Here is a 13,395-nt window from a genome sequence, read left to right on the forward strand (position 1 = left end):
ATGACTTGAGTTTCTAAATCCCAAACCCATAAGGAATGTTTCCTCAATATGTCAAATCATGTTGCTTCTGTTTATCTTTTACAATTTCTCAAACTATGAGATGCAAGCTTAACAATTCTGAAAACGTTTTCTCAAATAGTAAACCCCACTTCAGTAAGGCCAGGAGCACCATATAATTCAAACAATGCACAGAGAACGTGGCCAAAGGGGGAGTGAGGGCCAAGGAGGGTTGGCCCCACGAAAATGCATGAATACAAATATACACGCAAAACTTCCCATAATTTCAGGGATCCTAGATCCTATGAAGCCCAGATTACAGGTTCAGAACTCTTTATTATTCAAGCCAAATAAATAAGGTTTGTACTTCGCCATACTGATTGAGAATTTGTTGCTGAGTCAGTCCTAACTTAGGCATAAAACTTGTTACAAATGTGCCCTTTTCAAGGCAAAAGAAATTTTATTTTTACCATCTTAATAAACTATATTGTCCTCTGCTACAAAACTTACATTTTTATCTTAAAAAGATCTTCAGAGGACAGCTTTCAAGCATTTTCTCTGCAATTTATCTTCTGCCCATGAAAAGGTCACTCTTTAGCCTTTTAAGTCTAACATTATGGAAAGCATATCCAGAAGTAAAAGGCCCAACATTTATAACTTTGTAGTATTTATTTCATAGCATTTTAAATTTTACTGAAGTGAGAATTTATCAATTGAAGCTATTGGTTATAACAGCTTAAATGAGTGAAATCATATAAGAATACATCCTAACACACATAGACTCAGCTGCCAAACCCAAGTAACTTAATAATCGATAGTAAAAGGAGGGAAAATAGCATCACACTTCATTTCAGGATGCAGCTATAACCTTAAACTCAGTTGTGTTTGTGACATCATCATCCCTGTGCTTTAGTATAAAGAGGGCCCCGATAGTTGAACGACCTTCAATAACAAAAGATTTTTGAGAATCTTTAATCTTCCAAAACACCATTAAAGCCATACTAAAAAGATTTTTCTAAGTATAAACCAACAATACCAGCAAGAAGAGAGGAGTAGGCTGGGCACGGTGGCTCATGCCTGTAATCCCAGCACATTGGGAGGCCAAGGCTGATGGATTGCTTGAGCTCAAGGGTTTGAGACTAGCCTGGGAAACATAGTGAGACACCATCTCTACTAAAAATACCAAAAAAAAAAAAAAAAAGCCAGGTGTGATGGTGCGTGCCTGTGGTCCCACCTACTTATGAGATGGGAGATGGGAGGATTGCTTCAGCCTGGCAGGGGAGAGGCTGCCGTGAGCCAATACTGTATCACTGCAGCTTGGGTGGGTGACGGATTGAGAGGCTGTCTCAAAAAAAAAAAAAAAAAAAAAAAAGAAAAGAAAAGAAAAGAGGAGTACTTCTGTTTCAGGCAATTTAGTGGAGTGAATAACTTGAGAAAAACTCCTAGGACAGGTGTCCAAAAGTTCTGGCTAAAAAATTTTTCTATCTCCTTAAATTCACAGCTGGACATCTGAGAATCTCCTCAAAGCTAAAAATGAAGCAAAACTTGAATTCAGTGAGGTAGCCAAGTCCAAGAGCTTACAGCTACCACTGGAGTTTCTGCTGGTCACTGATGGACTGAGTCTTTTAGTTCATTGGTCTTTACACAGAAGCACTGGAGAAAAAGCCAAGCACGAGAGTGAGAGGTCAGATGAGACCCAACAGCAACTCCCTCACTGGAACCAGGAAATCGCCCTCAGAGATGGAGATAGGGAAGAAATGTGCCTATTTCGCCTTGACTCTGGAATAAGAAAGAGAAAAAATTTCCTCCATGAGTTTCTATCCACAAACTGGCCCTGCACACAAAGGCAAAATTTGTACAACCCTCAGGTGTGAAAAACCCCAAGGTGAGAATTTAAAACACCTCCAACTGACTGGTAAAAATTTTTCTAGAACTGTTATTAAAGAGCTTGGCAAAGCCCCTTCACTTAATCAGAAATTTCCCTATCTATAATGCCCCAATAACCAAGAAAAATAAAGAAAGAATAAATAAAATTCTGAATCTGTTTTGCAAAGTTCCCAGAGACTCTCAAAGTTCTATGGTCTAAGATGTTACCATAATCTTTATTGTCTACTAGGGTCTATCAACTCTTGTTTTATGAGTACATACAGGCCTGCCCAGGCATCTAGGAATATTACATCTGATTCTAGACTCCACACACTACTTGCAAGCAGACAGGACCAAATATTGCAAGGAACTCATGCTAAACATCCAGTCTTATCAATAGGTATGAGCAGCCTTTCCCCCAAATCCTCCCAAACAAACTTCACACAACCTGAAACCCAAAGACTTGGTCTTCTGAAGGAAACAATTTACTCATGAACTGACAAAATAAAGCATACAATCAAACTGAGAGTTGGGATTATACACTTTTTCCTTTTGGAGGAGCCACCCAGCTTCCGACAGTTCCATTTTCTTGTAATGAGATCAGATGATTTTCTAGGTAAAATACAGGGACAAACAGCCAGAAAAACTAAAATCCCGTATCATATCATATCACATATTATATATCAAAAAAAAAAAAAAAAAAAAGCTCCTCTCTCCACCAAAACTCTGCTTGGGACCTTTGGTGGGAGCTAGCTTTTGAAACCAAACTTTCACAAGACAGAAAACTTAAAAGAGAACGAGAGAATAGATCATGCATATTTGGAGACTATCTCACTTTACCCAATTTGGCAAGTAAAACACACTACTTTCTTTCACTTTAGAACAACCTAATTAATAGTCTTGACACTATAAATTTCATTGCCTGGAGCCAGACCACTCTTCATAAGTGGCCCCAAATCAAAAGGATTTGACAATACCCATAGGAGTATTTTCACCAAAAACAGATGTAACACAAAAACCTACTGGCTACTACCTGCAAATCAGATAGAGGTTTGTTACCTTGGTAAAGTCCTAACTGCCCTCAGGATAGTCCCTGTTATCACCCAAGATATGCATTGATTAATCAACTTACCCTCTGGAAAAAGCGTTTTCTCTTATGAAAGGAGAAAAAGTAGGTCTTGGTTGAGAATGGAAACCATAATCACTCAAATTTTGAATTGCTTTCTGCTGTCCTCAAGTCTCTTCACTTTGTAAGAGGCCTAGAGGTAGAGAAACTCCTGCATGCTATAGTTCAGAGAAAAGCAGGAAAGCTAGATAAACAATGCTACCACGACTATAGAACTCCCTGCCCAAGAGGTTCAGAACATGGAACTGAAAAAGAGCCCATTAGTTATTATATTGACGTCTTGAGAAAACATGTGCTATTTTAGTGGGAAATAGTATGCTTATGGCCCTGCAGATGTCTCTGGCATCTTTAACAATACTAAAGAGATCTGGTGAGCTAACAAATAAATCACAAAATTAATCATAAATTAATTTTATGATCTGACTAATAATTCCATACCTGGTACTGCAGACTCATTATATAGGAGATAAAATCTGTTCTTCTCGCTTAATTTGGATACTCTTGACTCACGGCTTAGAGGAAGACAACAAACTGATCATAATCCTTCTCCTGGTATATTTTAGTTACAGGGGCTCAGATGGTATGTTCTCAAGTTTTAAATGCTTCTGTCCAACTGTTGTTCTTACCACATGATTAAACAAATGATCATTCAACAAAAAGAACAGAAAAACCTAACACTTGAATGTTGAAACAACCAACTGGGAAATAATGCATGATCATGACACTATAAATAGCAGTGAAGTTCTAGATTTTATCACATCCCCAATAGTTAATCCATCAGATCAGGCCAAAGAATGGCAATAAGGGAGTCAAAAGGAAAAACTCTTTAAGACTCACACCACTTCTGACACAAAATGTATGGGAGCGTTCCACGTCAAACAATTCTCCAGTTCTCTGTGGATACCAACAGGGTGTCCTACAATTTAATTCTGACACTGACTACACAGAGTCAGTGCAGACCCCACAGGTTAAGGGCTCATTCCCACAAGACTGCCCTCCTTACTCCACTTCAAATGCCAATAAAAAGTCCAAGCCTCCCACATTTCTGACATCTATAATTCAGGGGTCCCTATGAACCCCTCCTAAGGTTCAATAACTTACTAGAACGGTCACTGAACTCCGGAAATGCTTATTATTTCTGGCTTATTATAAAGGATACAACTCAGGAACGGTCAGAGAAGAGATGCATAGAGCAGCAAGGTATGTGGGAAGGCATACAAGTTTCCATGTGCTCTCTAAGCATACCACCCTCCCTGCACCTTCATGTGTTCACCAACCCAGAAGATCCTAGAACCCCTTTATTAAGGGTTTTTATGGCAGTTCTATTACACAGGTATGACTAATTCAATCATTGGTGACTGAACTCAAATCTCCAGCCCTTCTCCCCTCCTGGGAGGTCAGGGGGTAAGGTTCAAAATTTCAGTCTTCTAATCACAAGGTTGATTTCCCTGGTAACCAGTCCCTATTCTGAAGTTGTAAAATTTAGGGGCTTTCACCACCACTCTTTTCATTAAAATATAAAAAGACTCACCATTCACTCCAGAGATCTCAAGCTTCCGACAAGCTCTTGTCAGGAACAAGGAATAAGATTTAAAAAGATACACTTATCAGCCCATCACTAAGGAAATTGCAAGGGTTTTAGGAACCGTGTCAGAAAGTGGGGGGCAAAGACCAAATATATATTTCATATTATATTACAAGAAGATACACTAAGAACTGAAACCATCTGTATCCATACAGCTTACTGTCAGTATCAACAACTGTCTTCATTCACAGAGCATTAATATTCTAGGAATCTTAGCCAGGATGGTAAATTTGCAAATAATTTTATTGTTCATTTCAAGATACAGTCATTTATCTGAACACTAATGAACATATCATAATCATTTATATGAACACTAAACTACTGAACTTACCTTCATCAAAGTAAATACTCCTTTCTCAGAGTATAGTATTGAATATCTACTTCTCAAGATTCACTTTATTTTACTTTTGAGATGGAATTTCACTTTTTGCCCAGGCTGGAGTGCAGTGGTACCATCTTGGCTCACTGCAACCTCTGTTGTTCAAGCGATTCTCTCCCAAGTAGCTAGGACTACAGGCACATGCCACCAGGTGTGGCTAATTTTTGCATTTTTAGTAGAGACCATGTTTCACCATGTTGGCCAGGCTGGTCTCAAACTCCTGACCTCAGATGATCCGCCCACTTTGGCCTCCCAAAGCACTGGGATTACAGGCGTGAGACACCATACCTAGCCACGATTCACTTTAAAATCCTATCCCCAAATTTGTCTAATCATAAGCCCCCAAATTAAAAGACCCACCATAAGCCAGACACCCAAGGAACCCAAAACATCCTGCCTTTGCTCTCCCTTTAAGACATTACCAAGATGCTGTCAATGTAGTGATCAACAGGATTATTTTGATGTATTTCAGGAAGACAGGATTTTACAATAGAGTAGGAAGTTTAAATTACAAGGTGCCACACAGAAATGTCCCATGCAAGATTAGGGCAGCATAGCATTGAAGTTACTACACTTAGATTCTCCCAAAGCATACTTCAAGAAATACTAACCTCTTAGGATGTTTAAAGTGGTTCTTTAAAAAGGGGTTACATGCAAACAAACTTGAGAAATACCAGCTTGAACAAAGGTAAACTGGTCTTATTTGTAATGTGTACTGTCAACATCCAACTGGAACATACTATATTGACATATATGTCAAACTCATTTGACCATGAGCACTGTCCTCATAAATATTTTGTGGAATTAGTGTCCTAACAGAAAATAATGTGAGAAACATTGAACTCTACTAAAGCCAATGATCCTAGGTTCAAGTCTTCATTCCAACACTTACTTGTGGTGTAACCTCACCTGTCTTTTAGCTTCTCAGTTTCCTTAATTGTAAAATAATTTTATTTTATTTTATTTCTTTTAGTGTACTCTCCCTGTCCACTAATAAAGGTTGTTGTTAGAGTCACACTTGAGATAAAGAACATGAAAGCCCTTTGCAAACTGAAAAGCGACATACACATGTATAGAACAGCATTTTTGTTTTGTTTTTGAGATGGAGTCTTGCTCTGCTGCCCAGGCTGGAGTGCAGTGGTGCAGTCTTGGCTCACTATAACCTCCACCTCCTGGCTTCAAGAGATTCTCCTCCCTCAACCTCCCAAGTAGCAGGGACCCCAGGTGCATGCCACTACACCTGGCTCATTTTCGTATTTTTGGTAGAGAAGGGGTTTCACCATGTGGGCCAGACTGGTCTCAAACTCCTGACCTCAAGTGATCAACCCACATCAGCCTCCCAAAGTGCTGGAATTACAGGCATGAGCCACTGAACCCAGTGAACAAAGGGTTTTTACTCACGTTAAAGACAAGGTAAATCCATGGGGATCGTGAGACAGTAGTATTAGTGAAATAAAATGGAAAGTATTCTATTAACAGGTTTTTTTTTTTTTAGTAAAGTTGGATAACTAGCACAGGTGGAGCCTTCTTTGTGGCTTAACTCAAGATCAATGGTAAACAGCAGAATGAAAAAATACATGAAGAATTTATTAAGATGACAGTGCGAAGACACTAATGTGATTCCATATGAACTTGAACACTTCTTGCTTTGATAAATTTTATAACGATGTTTCTAAAACAAAACAACCCAACTGGTCTTTTTATTCCTTAGCGGCTCCCCATATGTACAGGAGGAAGTGTCACTGATGTAACTAAAATGCCAAGATAATCACTCACCTTGTAAGTCTATCTTTTCTCAACACAGACACAAAGAGTAACGAAATTACTACAGGCATGGGTGTCACAATATAAACTGTCACCTGATAGATCTCTTAAGTCAATAGCCCTTTTTGATCAAAAAATGAGTTCTATTTAACAATGTGACTAGGGCATTTAACTTTACAGTTGTATCATATAGCATGGCTTCCAGTAACTCCACTCAAAGAAAACTCTGTAAAGCAGGAATACATCTATTGACTGGGGGGAGATTCAAATATGTACTATCTGCCTTTCCATGAGCTGCCTAATGAGGAAACTTCAGTTTATTCATCTGCCACTAGATGTATTGTTCCAGACTTTAAAATGTTACAGCCCAGTAACATTTTCATCCAAGTAACAGATACAAGAAACTGTCAACTTCTAACTTTACTAAGGTCATTTTTTAAAAATCTACCACCATTTTTTATTTTAAAAACACTAAGAAGTGGAAAGATATAATCTCAGAATAAAGGACTGCCCTAAAGATTAATAAAAAATACACCACAATGCCCTATTTTTGTGGACTATAATTTCTTTGGACTCTCATATCCAAGATCAGAGTAACAGATCATTTTATGTAGTTTGCATGTACTCAGCTAAAATTCAGCCAGAAAACTGGGACCATTTAACAACCTGACTTCACATGTTAACATTCAATGTAACTAAAAATGTTTATATGTGATCTATTACTAAAGGTTACCAAGCAATTTGACTTCTCCAGCAGTAAGGTGTTAAAGCATGCACTGACAAGGAGCTTGAAAATCACAACCCAAAAAAAGAAATCACATTCTTGACACGCTTGCAAAATAACACTTTTAAAAATGGTTGCAGTTCATCCTGGCCAAAATGGTGAAACCCCGTCTCTACTAAAAATACAAAAAAAATTAGCTGGGCCCACTGGTGGCATGCGCCTGTACTCGGAAGGCTGAGGGAGAAGAATAGCTACTCCCAGCTACTCGAAAGGCTGAGGCAGAATAGCTTGAACCCGGGAGGCGGAGGTTGCAGTGAGCCAAGGTCGCGCCACTGCACTCCAGCCTGGCACCTGGTGACGGAGTGAGACTCTGTCTCAAAAAAAAAAAAAAAAAAGGTTGCAGTTATAGTGCATGTTACAGACTACCAAGCAGTAAGGTTATTCAACTGGAATCCACCTTTATAAACATTAGACTAGGAAACATTCACAACAACGTAAACATAGCTCACCCTTTCCTTCCTCCTCCTTAAAGGAAACAAAATGGCAAAATAATTCCTCTTTACCACCTTCAAATTTATATTGTTTCCATTCTCAGTAGACAACTCAAGTAACTGTCTAAAATGATTGATAAGAATTTGCTCACTAAACATAAAATCCAAAATAAAAGTTATATTAAATAAGCCAAGCAAGGATCTTTTAGGCTCAAAGCCTGCTTTCACACTAAACAATTATATTTGAATCCAATACATACTATTTTTAGCTTCCAGGATTTCATCTCTAATGCTTACAGAGCATAACATTACTGTCAAGAATTATGAGCTATAATAAAATATAGATCCCTGCAAGGAAAACTATAGTAATTTCACCTTTCATTATCCAGTGTGCTTGTTGTATGTCTGATTTGGCCCACAAATTACTTTCAGCCACATACATGCACTTTGTTCCCCACTACCTTGGAATGTCAAAGTGAGAAAAGCAAACCAGAGGTTTCAAATGAGAATTCTCAGATAATAAAACAGACATGGAATGAGCTTGGCTAAGTTACATCAAAACACCGTTGTTTACAAAGTCCAGAGAGCTGACAGCCATGCTCATACTTTAATTTCAACTGAAAAGTTTTACTCAAAATGGTTAGATAGTAAGAAAAATTATCTCAAGTAAGATGTCCACAGTTAAGGGGTATTACACCAGGACCTCCCCTTGGCCTTTCTGAGATTCTCTCGGCTCTGCCATCCTGTTTATTGGTTTCATCCTCCGGCTGTGTGATGACCTCCAAATTCTGTGTATCACATCCAGATAATGCCAAACTCCAGAAAAAAAGAGAACTGTCTCTTTTCTGGGTCTCATTTTTAACAGAAGAGATCTTGCCAGAAGCCTGCAGCATTTCAGTGGCTCAATTTGGACCACATATCCATTGATCACGTCAATTTCTGGATTGGATTAGCATGCGTGTTCATAATCTAAACTCAATCCTGGCAGACAAAGATGGAGTCAACTGCCCCTGAAGCATATGAATGCAGGGGAGATACAGATAGAGGACTTAAAATTCGGCTTTTGCAGTGAAGAACAGGATGATGCTAGTACAGTGACACAACACAACAGTGTTGTCTATGAGAGTGAAGGTCAGGGCAGGGTTTTCCTTTTTTGGCTCCCCCATCTCAGCAGACTCAGGGTGTGAATTATTTCCTAGTGACCTATTGCATTTTAGAAATGTGAACATCAATGCTCAGAAGTGTCCCACTACATCACTACAGTTTGTTTCAAACTAACAAGTTTCAGGCCTCAAGGAGTTGACAATCAGGTTTTGGAGACAAATATGAATCTACTAATTATCTTCTTAAAGGTAGAGAAAAAACTTCAGGAATCATTTTACACATAAATTGAGGCAAGATATGTATGGTCTTTTGTTCAATGTCACTTACTAACTGGCATAATAAATGTAAGAGAAGAAACATTACAAGACAAAATGTGACTTAACTGCCAGAGGATGAAAAAATCTACACCAGTGGGCTAGCAAAGACTTTAAACGGATTTGAGCTGAGTTATGAACCAACGATGTAAGGAACATTCACTCAACAGTTGATTTGTTAAAGTGGTCTCAAGAATATTAATTGAGGTGGAAGGTAGGCAGACAGTTAAGAGCGTTTAAAATTTCCAACCAAGAAATGTGTATTTGATTCTGTGGAAGACAGGAGATATCGAAAGTTTAGAGAAAGTTTCTTAAGACTGCCCTGGTATCAGGCTGGGTGCAGTGGCTCAGCCTGTAATCCCAGCACTTGGGGAGGCCAAGCGGGCGGATCACAAGGTCAGAAGTTCGAGACCAGCCTGGTCAACAAGGTGAAACTCCGTCTCTACTAAAGATACAAAAATTTAGCCAGGCGTCGTAAAGTATGTCTGTAATCCCAGCTACTTGGGAGACCGAGGCAGGAGAATCGCTTGAACCTGGGAGGTGGAGGTAGCAGTGAGCTGAGATCATGCCACTACACTCCAACCTGGGTAACAAAAAAAAAAAAAAAAAAAAAAGGAATGCCCTGGTATCTCACGAAAAATTAGCTGGGTGTGGTAGTACAAGCTGGTGGTCCCAGCTACATAGGAGGCTGAGGCAGGACATCCCTTGAACCTGAGAGGCAGAAGTGGCAGTAAAGTGAGATTGCGCCACTGTACTCCAGCTTGGGCGACAAAGTGAGACTGTCTCAAAAAAAAGCCCAGGTAGCAATATGCTGAACCATCATATTGAACTGATGTATTCTAATCATATTGGACTTGAACTGATGTATTCTAATCCACCGGATATCCTTATTTCTGACAGGCTTTATTAAAAACACTGACAATAGGAAGGCTTAAAAAATAAACTGCTTAAGTTACTGTTCAAAAATGAAATATATTTCTGCTAAATGTAAAATGACTCTCTTAATTATTTTTACATTTAAAAGAAGTTTCAGATAAATCAAACCTCTGTTGGGTCAGTTTACTTCTGGTGTTTTCATTTTTAGGACATAACCAGTCTGAGTTGTAATACCACTAGGAAGATAGGCTAAAAGTAATGTCACACACAGCCAAGTGGGCAGAGAGATACAAGCTGATTTCATGACCAGGCAAAATACCGCTATTATGTTATCACCATTTGTAGTTAACGAATCAAAATAAATAATTACTTTAAAAGAGACGAAGGGGAATGATGTCAGCAACAGGCTGGAATAGAAGGCTCCTGACTGTCCTTCCTCCCATAGACACACTGAGTAAAACACCTACACATGGATCAGCTCTCTCAAGAGAAAGCCAGAATCCAGCTGAAAAACACCTACACACCATAAGGCTGAGAAAACATCCACATCAAAACAGGTAGGAAAAGTGGAGATGCACCAGCACACTAATCCTATCCTGAGCATGGCACCTTAAAAACAGAAAGGAAATTCCAACTCCTAGCTTCTTCCTAACTGGTGAGGGACTCATACCACACGTACTCAGCATTTACAGTCCCTGCCATAGGGTTTGACACTTAAATTACTTTTCTTCACAGGAGAGCATGGCATCGGAAGATTTCCCTCAAGCCCAAAGAACAAAGGGGGGTTTTCAGCCAAGCAAGCACTCCCAGCTACTGCTGGGATCAGCTGAGCTCCCAACTTGCTCCTAAAAGGGTTTGAACACACACTTTTCCAGCAGCTCCCTGAGATTCTGGCTTCTAACAAACCTTTACCTGGTAACCTACATAGTAAAATAAAAGAATAAATCTCACTTAGGGAAGCAGAGGCAGGAGGATGAAGCCAGGAGTTAGAGACCAGCCTGGGCAACATAGCGAGTCGATGTTTCTACTTAAAATTTAAAAATCAGCTGGGCATGGTGGTGTGTGCCTATAATCTTAGCTACTTGAGAGGCTGAGGCAGAAGGATCACTTGAGCCCAGGAGTTTGAGGCTGTAGTAACTTATGATGTTGCCACTGCATTCCAGCCTGGGTGACAGAGCAAGACTCTGTCTCTAAAAATAAATATATAAACTAGGCTGGGTGTGGTGGCTAACACCTATAATCTCAGCACTTTAGGAGGCCAAGACAGGAGGATCACATAAGCCCAGGGGTTCAAGACCAGCCTAGACAACATAGTTCAGACCTCATCTCTAAAAAAAGAACCACAATTTAGCTGGACATCGTGGTGTGCACCTGCAGTCCCAGCTACTCAGAAGGTTGAGATGGGAAGGTCACTGAGCTCAAGGATGTTGAGGCTGAAGTGAGCCATGATCATGCCACTACACTCGTCTGGGCAACACAGTGAGGCCATCTCAAAAAATATATACATAAATAGATAAACCTCTTCAAGTCTAAACAGGAAGCACAGAACTTCCTGTGTCACCTTCCTCAACTTGCTGAAGCTCTATAATCTCTCCAGAGAAAGAGGTTGGAGACCTGTGCCAGCAAGAATAGGAGGGATGGCACCCCCTGCACCTTCTTGACCAGCAAGGATTACCTCTCTATGCCTGAAAGGGAAAGCAGACACTCCCTGCCTTCCTCCCTGGCTTACTTCAGTGACAACTCCAGACAAGTCTCCCCCCAACAAGGAGGTTGTGAAACTTTTGTTTGCTCTAACAGGAGGGTGGGCACTCCCAGTATCATCTTCTCTGACTTGTTCCAGCAACAAATCCAATCTGCAACTCTGTGGAAATAGTTTCTGCATGCATCTAGCATCCCAACTTGTAAATCCTTCACTCAAGCCTTTACTGGCTCCTACATCACCTAGTTCTGGAAACCAACAGAGCTCTGTACTCCTGAGTCTCCTAGACCACAGAGAACAAAAGGTGACTTTTAACTTTGTACAGGTTCAGCAGCTATCCCATCAGGTTCAAAGTGCACAGTCTGAACAAATCTTAAAGTATCTGCTTCTGCCCTGTCCTTGATGTAAGATGGAAAGAGTCAGAGATAAACTCTGGCTCTCAGCTTCTCTGCAAGGAAAGAACTGCAATATATCTAACACTCCAACCTCTGCAGTTGCATTCCAAGGAACTGCCTTCTATCCTGCCTCTCACAAGACAATAGTATGATTTGATGCTCTCTAATTTCTTGGGGCTTACTAAGAACAAAGGTTCTTTGGACAAGTACAAAGAGTTTAGAGGCAACAATCTCTGGTGGGACTGACTGAGGAAGAACATAATACATGAGACCAGTCTACCACGACTTGGGGAGTGGGGTTCTTTAATCTAATGAGCAAAAACTAACACAGAGTCAAGGACAATGAAGAGACAGGGAAATGTATTCCAAGTTAAAAAAAAAAAAATCATATAAATCTCCAGAAGCCAACCCTAATGAAATGGAGATATGTCATTTGCTTGACAGAAAATTCAAAAGGACAGTCATAAAGATGCTCACCAAGGTAAGAAGACCTATTCATGAACAGAGAAATTCAATAAAAAGATAGACAATATTAACAAGTACCAAACAGAAATCATCAAGCTGAAAAATACAATAACTAAACTAAAAAACTCAACAGAATGGTTCAACAACAGACTAGATCATGTGAAGGAATAGCAAATTTGAAGATAGGTTATTGGAAATCCTTCAATTTGAAGAGAGGGGGAAAAAAAGTATGAGAAAGAATGAAGACAGCCTAAGGGCTATATGAGATATCACTGAGCAGAATTTATGCATTATCAATGTACCAGGAAAAGAGAGAGAGAAAGGGACAGAAAACATTCAAACAAATAATGGCAGAATACTCCGGAAGTGTGGAGAAGGAAATAGAAATCCAGATCCAGGAGGCCCAATAACCTAACTATGTTCATTTCAGCATTATTCACAGCAGCCAAGATAGGGAAGTAACCTAAGTTTATGGCAATGAATCAAAGGATAAAGAAAATGCAGAATATATACATGCTGGAATACTATACAGCCTTAAAAAAAGAGGGAAATTCTGTCACTTATAATAACACAGACAAAACTGAAGGACATTACGCTCAGTGAAATAAGT

This window comes from Saimiri boliviensis, chromosome 2 (genome assembly GCF_048565385.1).
Source record: "Saimiri boliviensis isolate mSaiBol1 chromosome 2, mSaiBol1.pri, whole genome shotgun sequence".
In the NCBI taxonomy this organism is placed as follows: Eukaryota; Metazoa; Chordata; class Mammalia; order Primates; family Cebidae; genus Saimiri; species Saimiri boliviensis.